This window comes from Nerophis ophidion, linkage group LG12 (assembly GCF_033978795.1).
Source record: "Nerophis ophidion isolate RoL-2023_Sa linkage group LG12, RoL_Noph_v1.0, whole genome shotgun sequence".
NCBI classification, from domain to species: domain Eukaryota; kingdom Metazoa; phylum Chordata; class Actinopteri; order Syngnathiformes; family Syngnathidae; genus Nerophis; species Nerophis ophidion.
Genome location: NC_084622.1, coordinates 11,342,485 through 11,348,484, shown reverse-complemented (window position 1 = coordinate 11,348,484; position 6,000 = coordinate 11,342,485). Strand labels below are relative to the sequence as shown.

General features: G+C 41.2%; 1 protein-coding gene across 3 annotated transcripts in view; it reads right to left on the bottom strand.

Annotated features, from left to right (window-relative positions):
* grm3 (glutamate receptor, metabotropic 3) overlaps positions 1-6,000 on the bottom strand; it is a 300,806-nt gene that overhangs the window by 194,938 nt on the left and 99,868 nt on the right. The gene's annotated exons all lie outside the window — the stretch shown is intronic.

Sequence of the window (6,000 nt, the reverse complement as noted above, 5' to 3'; positions counted from 1 at the left end):
GTGCCACCCACACTGGTTTCAATGTAACTTAGATATTGGGTTTCACAATGTAAAGTGCTTTGAGTCACTAGAGAAAAAGCGCTATATAAATACGTATATATATATATATATATATATATATATATATATATATATAAAGATATAAACAGAGTGTGTTTGGTTGGTTTACTGCAGCAGAGAGAGACGGCATGTAAAAAATAAGTAAATAAATAATATAAATAAAGTCAGCAAATAGACTGATCATTTTCAGTTAGATTGTTTTAATAGTGCTTCAAAACAACTCAAATAAAATTAAAGTACAGTCGGCACTAACTACATCACCACAACACCCAAAAACAGTGAAGTTGTCACGTTGTGTAAATAATAAATAAAAACAAAATACAAGGATTTGCATATCACTTTCAATTTATATTCAATTGGCAAGAAATCTGCGTTCAAAGGACCCCGGCTTATTAGTGATTCCTAAAGCCCCAAAAAAGTATGCGGGCTATAGAGCGTTTTCCGTTCGGGCTCCAGTACTCTGCAATGTTCTACAGGTAACAGTTCGAGATGCTACCTCAGTAGAAGCATTTAAGTCTCACTTTAAAACTCATTTGTATACTCTAGCCTTTATATAGACCTCCTTTTGGACCAGTTGATCTGCCGCTTCTTTTATTTTTCTCCTCCGTCCCGCCCTTGTGGAGGGGATCCGGTCCGATGACCATGGATGAAGTACTGGCTGTCCAGAGTCGGGACCCAGCATGGTTCGCGCGTCGGGGCCCAGGATGGACCGCTCGCCTGTGTATCGGTTGGGGACATCTCTACAATGCTGATCCGACTCCGCTTGGGATGGTTTCCTGTGGACGGGACTCTCGCTGCTGTCTTGGATCCGCTTTGAACTGAACTCTCGCGGCTGTGTTGGAGCCACTATGGATTGAACTTTCACAGTATCATGTTAGAACCGCTCGACATCCATTGCTTTTGGTCCCCTAGAGGGGGCTGGGGGTTGCCCACATATGAGGTCCTCTCCAAGGTTCTCATAGTCATCATTGTCACTGGCGTCCCACTGGGTGTGAGTTCTTCTTGCCCTTATGTGGGTTCTTCCTAGGATGTCGTAGTCGTAGTGGTTTGTACAGTCCTTTGAGACATTTGTGATTTCGGCCTATATAAATAAACATTGATTGATTGATTGAATTGAACTGAATAGACTGCAAAGACAAGATATTTAACGTTCAGTCTGAGAAACATCTTTTTTTTTTGGCAAATAATTATCAATTTATCATTGCAAAAAAGTTGTCACTGGGGCATTTTTACCACTGTGTTACATGGCCTTTCCTTTTAACAACACTCGGTAAATGTTTGGGAACTGAGGAGACACATTTTTGAAGCTTTTCAGGTGGAATTCTTTCCCATTCTTGCTTGATGTACAGCCATACTTGCCGACTTTGAGACTTTCGATTTCGGGAGGTGGGGGGCGTGGTTGGGGGTGTGTTTAAGAAGGGAGGAGTATATTTACAGCTAGATTCACTAAGTCAAGTATTTCATATATATATATATATATATATATATATATATATATATCCGTATATATATATATAAGAAATACTTGACATTCAGTGAGTTCTAGCTATATATATACTTATAAATATATCTATTTTATTATACATACATATATATATATATATATATATATATATATATATATATATATATATATATATATAAATAAAAGAAACACTTGAATTTCAGTGTTCATTTATTTACACATTTACAAACAACATTTATCTACTCATTGTTGAGTTAAGGGTTGAATTGTCCATCCTTGTTTTTTTAACCATATGCATGTACAGTGGATGGCAGTATTGTCCTGTTTAAGAGTGTCACAACATTGCTGTTTACTGCAGACAAACTACTTTACGGTAGACGAAAACGGACTGCTGCTGTTGTGTGTTTTTACCGAACTGGGAGGACTTCAATGAAACAGCCCAACAATAAACCCACATACAGTTATAACATCATTGGGCAGAAATGCTGATTAAATTGTGGCAAAGCGGACGTGAAAATAGGCTGTCGACATGTTACTCAGGTCCGCATAGAGCTGGAGGGGGCGTGGCCTCCAGCTCCGCCTGAGTTTTGGGAGATTTTCGGGAGAAAATTGGTCCCGGGAGGTGTTCGGGAGAGGGTTGAATTTCGGGAGTCGCCCGGAAAATCCGGGAGGGTTGGCAAGTATGTGTACAGCTTAAGTTGTTCAACAGTCCGGGGTCTCCGTTGTGCAATTTTAGGCTTCATATTGCGCCACACATTTTCGATGGGAGACAGGTCTGGACTACAGGCAGGCCAGTCTAGTAACCGCACTCTTTTACTATGAAGCCACGCTGTTGTAACACATGGCTTGGTATTGTCTTGCTGAAATAAGCAGGGGCGTCCATGATAACATTGCTTGGATGGCAACATATGTTGCTCCAAAACCTGTATGGACCTTTCAGCATTAACGGTGCCTTCACAGATGTGTAAGTTACCCATGCCTTGGCCACTAACACACCCCCATACCATCACAGATGCTGGCTTTTCAACTTGCGCCTAGAGCAATCCGGATGGTTCTTTTCCCTCATTGGTCCGGAGGACATTGTCACTTTTCCCCAGGAGTTGGGTCTACCTGCAGTTCAACTGGCAATGCGCCAAGACACACAAGACCCTTCTCGCGCTGGCCGTGTCACGCCCATATGCCGGCTAGGCTGTGGGCGATCGGCAATCTGTACACCACATCAGTCCACACACTGGACTGATGAGGGAGAGCTGTATAAAGGACCAGTGGACCCAAAGATCCTGGCGGGAACTTAGTAACCCTTTGCATACCGTAAGCCGACAGGCCTTATGCTCTGTTTTCTCTCTGCGTTTTTCCCTCTGTGTCTGACGTCCTTGTTGTCCTCCCACAGTGCCTTACCGACTCTTACCCCTTTGTGATCTCCTGTTCCCCCGTGGATTTGGCCTTCCTTCCTCAATCTTCGACCCTTTCATGGACACGGACTCTGATCCCTCTTTCTTTCGCCCTGAATCTTTCACCGGCTTACGGACTGCCCTCCTGTTTTGTCCCTCCTCTCGCTCTGGTGGACTTTCAGTTTGGAACAACACCTCCCAGTAACACTCAACAGATACCTGCTTCACATAATCTCGCACCAAACACACTCTTGAATTTAGTCAAACTCCATTTCCTTAGTTTTTAGTTAGTATTGTTTATTTATTATATATATATATATATATATATATATATATATATATATGTATAATAAATCATATAACTTTACTGCCCCCTTGTGTCTGTGTCGTCAACTCCATCTAGCAAACCATAACAGACACAACGTCCACAGTTTCCGAAAACAATTTGAAATGTAGATTCGTCAGACCACAGAACACTTTTCCACTTTGCATCAATCCATCTTAGATGAGCTCGGATCCAGCTAAGACAGCAGCCTTTCTGGGTGTTGTTGATAAATGGCTTTGGCTTTGCATAGAACAGTTTTATCTTGCACTTACAAATGTAGCAACCAACTGTAGTTACTGACAGTGATTTTCTGAAATGTCCCTGAGCCCACGTGGTGATATCCTTTACACATCGATGTCATTTTTTGATGCAGTAGCGCCCGAGAGATCAAAAGTCACGGGCATTCAATGTTGGTTTTCAGCCTTGCCGCTTACGTGTAGTGATTTTTCCAGATTCTCTGAACCTTTTGATGATATTACTGACCGTAGCTGGTGAAATCCCTAAATTCCTTGCAATGGCCAGTTGAGAAATGTTGTCCTTAAAAACTGTTGGACAATTTGCGCACGCATTTTTTGACAGAGTGGTGACCCTCACCCCGTCCTTGTTTGTGAAATACTATTCATTTTTTAGAAGCTGCTTTTATACCCAATCATGGCACCCACCTGTTCCCAATTAGCCTGTTCACCTGTGGGATGTTCCAAATAAGTGTTTGGCGAGCATTCCTCAACTTTCTCAGTCTTTTTTGCCACTTGTGCCAGCTTTTTTGAAACATGTTGCAGGCACAAAATTCCAAGTGAGTTAATATTTGCAAATAAAATATACAAAAAATTACCAGTTTGAACGTTAAGTATCTTTTCTTTGCAGTCTACTCAAATTAATATAAGTTGAAAAGGATTTGCAAATAATTGTATTCTGTTTTTATTCACAATTTACACAACATGACAACTTCACTGATTTTGGGGTTTGTAGTTGACCATGGTGTTGCAAAACTACACAGGCCGGTCGCATTGTCGAGTTTTGAGAAAATGAAAGGATTTTAAGCCCGCCTTATAGCCCGAAAAATGCGGGTTCATTCAAATCTAAACAAGTCAGCTGCATTGTCAATATTTGGATGTGCTTGTTGAAAATGTCCAAACTCGAATGGGTCCAGGCCCACCTTCGGCTCGAAAGATTGATAGTAATTGCTTTGGAGGCTCCCAGCACAATGACATGACATTTTGGCCCTAAAGATACTAGAATGTACTTTCTATCTGGGAGTAAGGACGGCTCCGTCTACCTTACAGCCGTGACCAAAGGGGATTTGGAATATTTTGGAGATTGTGCCTCGCTGATCTGCAGTCAGCAATCCTTTAGATCACAGTCAACTTTCTTCTTCATCGTCTGTGTGTGTGTGTGTGTGTGTGTGTGTGTGTGTGTGTGTGTGTGTGTTCTTGTATTTCTTCCATTCTTGAGACATCAATAAGGATATATCTAGAAAGTGTGGTCCTAAAGACGTAGGCTTTTTTCTCAGGTCTCAAGAAGGTATGAAATACACAAATGTGTGTGTGTGTGTGTGTGTTTCTACCGTTCTTGAGACATCAACGAGTAAAAGTAGCTTCCACATGGAGACCAGTGAACAGGTTAGGACCGAAATCATGGTCCTGATACGGAAAAACCATTGCATTTAATAGAGAATGCCTCATTTGCACCCCTAGCGGTGACATCTATCAAAACTAGTGTGGTCCAAAAAAGGAGGCATTTTTCAAATTTACTGTGTGTCCGTTTTAAAAGTGATCCCCCTCTGGTCAACATATGAAATAAGTGTGTGTAAAAATGTGAAGTTCTACCCCTCTGGTCAACATATGAAATAACAAGTGTGTGTAAAAATGTGAAGTGCTCCCCCTCTGGTCAACATATGAAATAACAGGAGTGTGTAAATATTTGAAGTGCTCCCCCTCTGGTCAACATATGAAATAACAAGTGTGTGTAAAAATGTGAAGTGCTCCCCCTCTGGTCAACCTATGAAATAACAAGTGTGTGTAAAAATGTGAAGTGCTCCCCCTCTGGTCAACATATGAAATAACAAGTGTGTGTAAAAATGTAAAGTGCTCCCCCTCTGGTCGACATATGAAATAAGTGTGTGTAAAAATGTGAAGTGCTTCCCCTCTGGTCAACATATGAAATGACAAGTGTGTGTAAGAATGTGACGTGGTCCCCCTCTGGTCAACATATGAAATAACAAGTGTGTGTAAAAATGTGAAGTGCTCCCCCTCTGGTCAACATATGAAATAACAAGTGTGTGTAAAAATGTGAAGTGTTCCCCCTCTGGTCAACATATGAAATGACAAGAGTGTGTAAAAATGTGACGTGGTGCCCCTCTGGTCAACATATGAAATAACAGGAGTGTGTAAACATTTTAAGTGCTCCCCCTCTGGTCAACATATGAAATAACAAGCGTGTGTAAAAATGTGAAGTGCTCCCCCTCTGGTCAACATATGAAATAACAAGTGTGTGTAAAAATGTGAAGTGCTCCCCTTCTGGTCAACATATGAAATAACAAGTATGTGTAAAAATATGAAGTGGTCCCCCCCTGGTCAACATATGAAATAACAGGAGTGTGTAAACATTTTAAGTGCTCCCCCTCTGGTTAACATATGAAATAACAAGTGTGTGTAAAAATGTGAAGTGCTCCCCCTCTGGTCAACATATGAAATAACAAGTGTGTGTAAAAATGTGAAGTGTTCCCCAGTTGGTCAACATATGAAATAACAAGTGTGTGT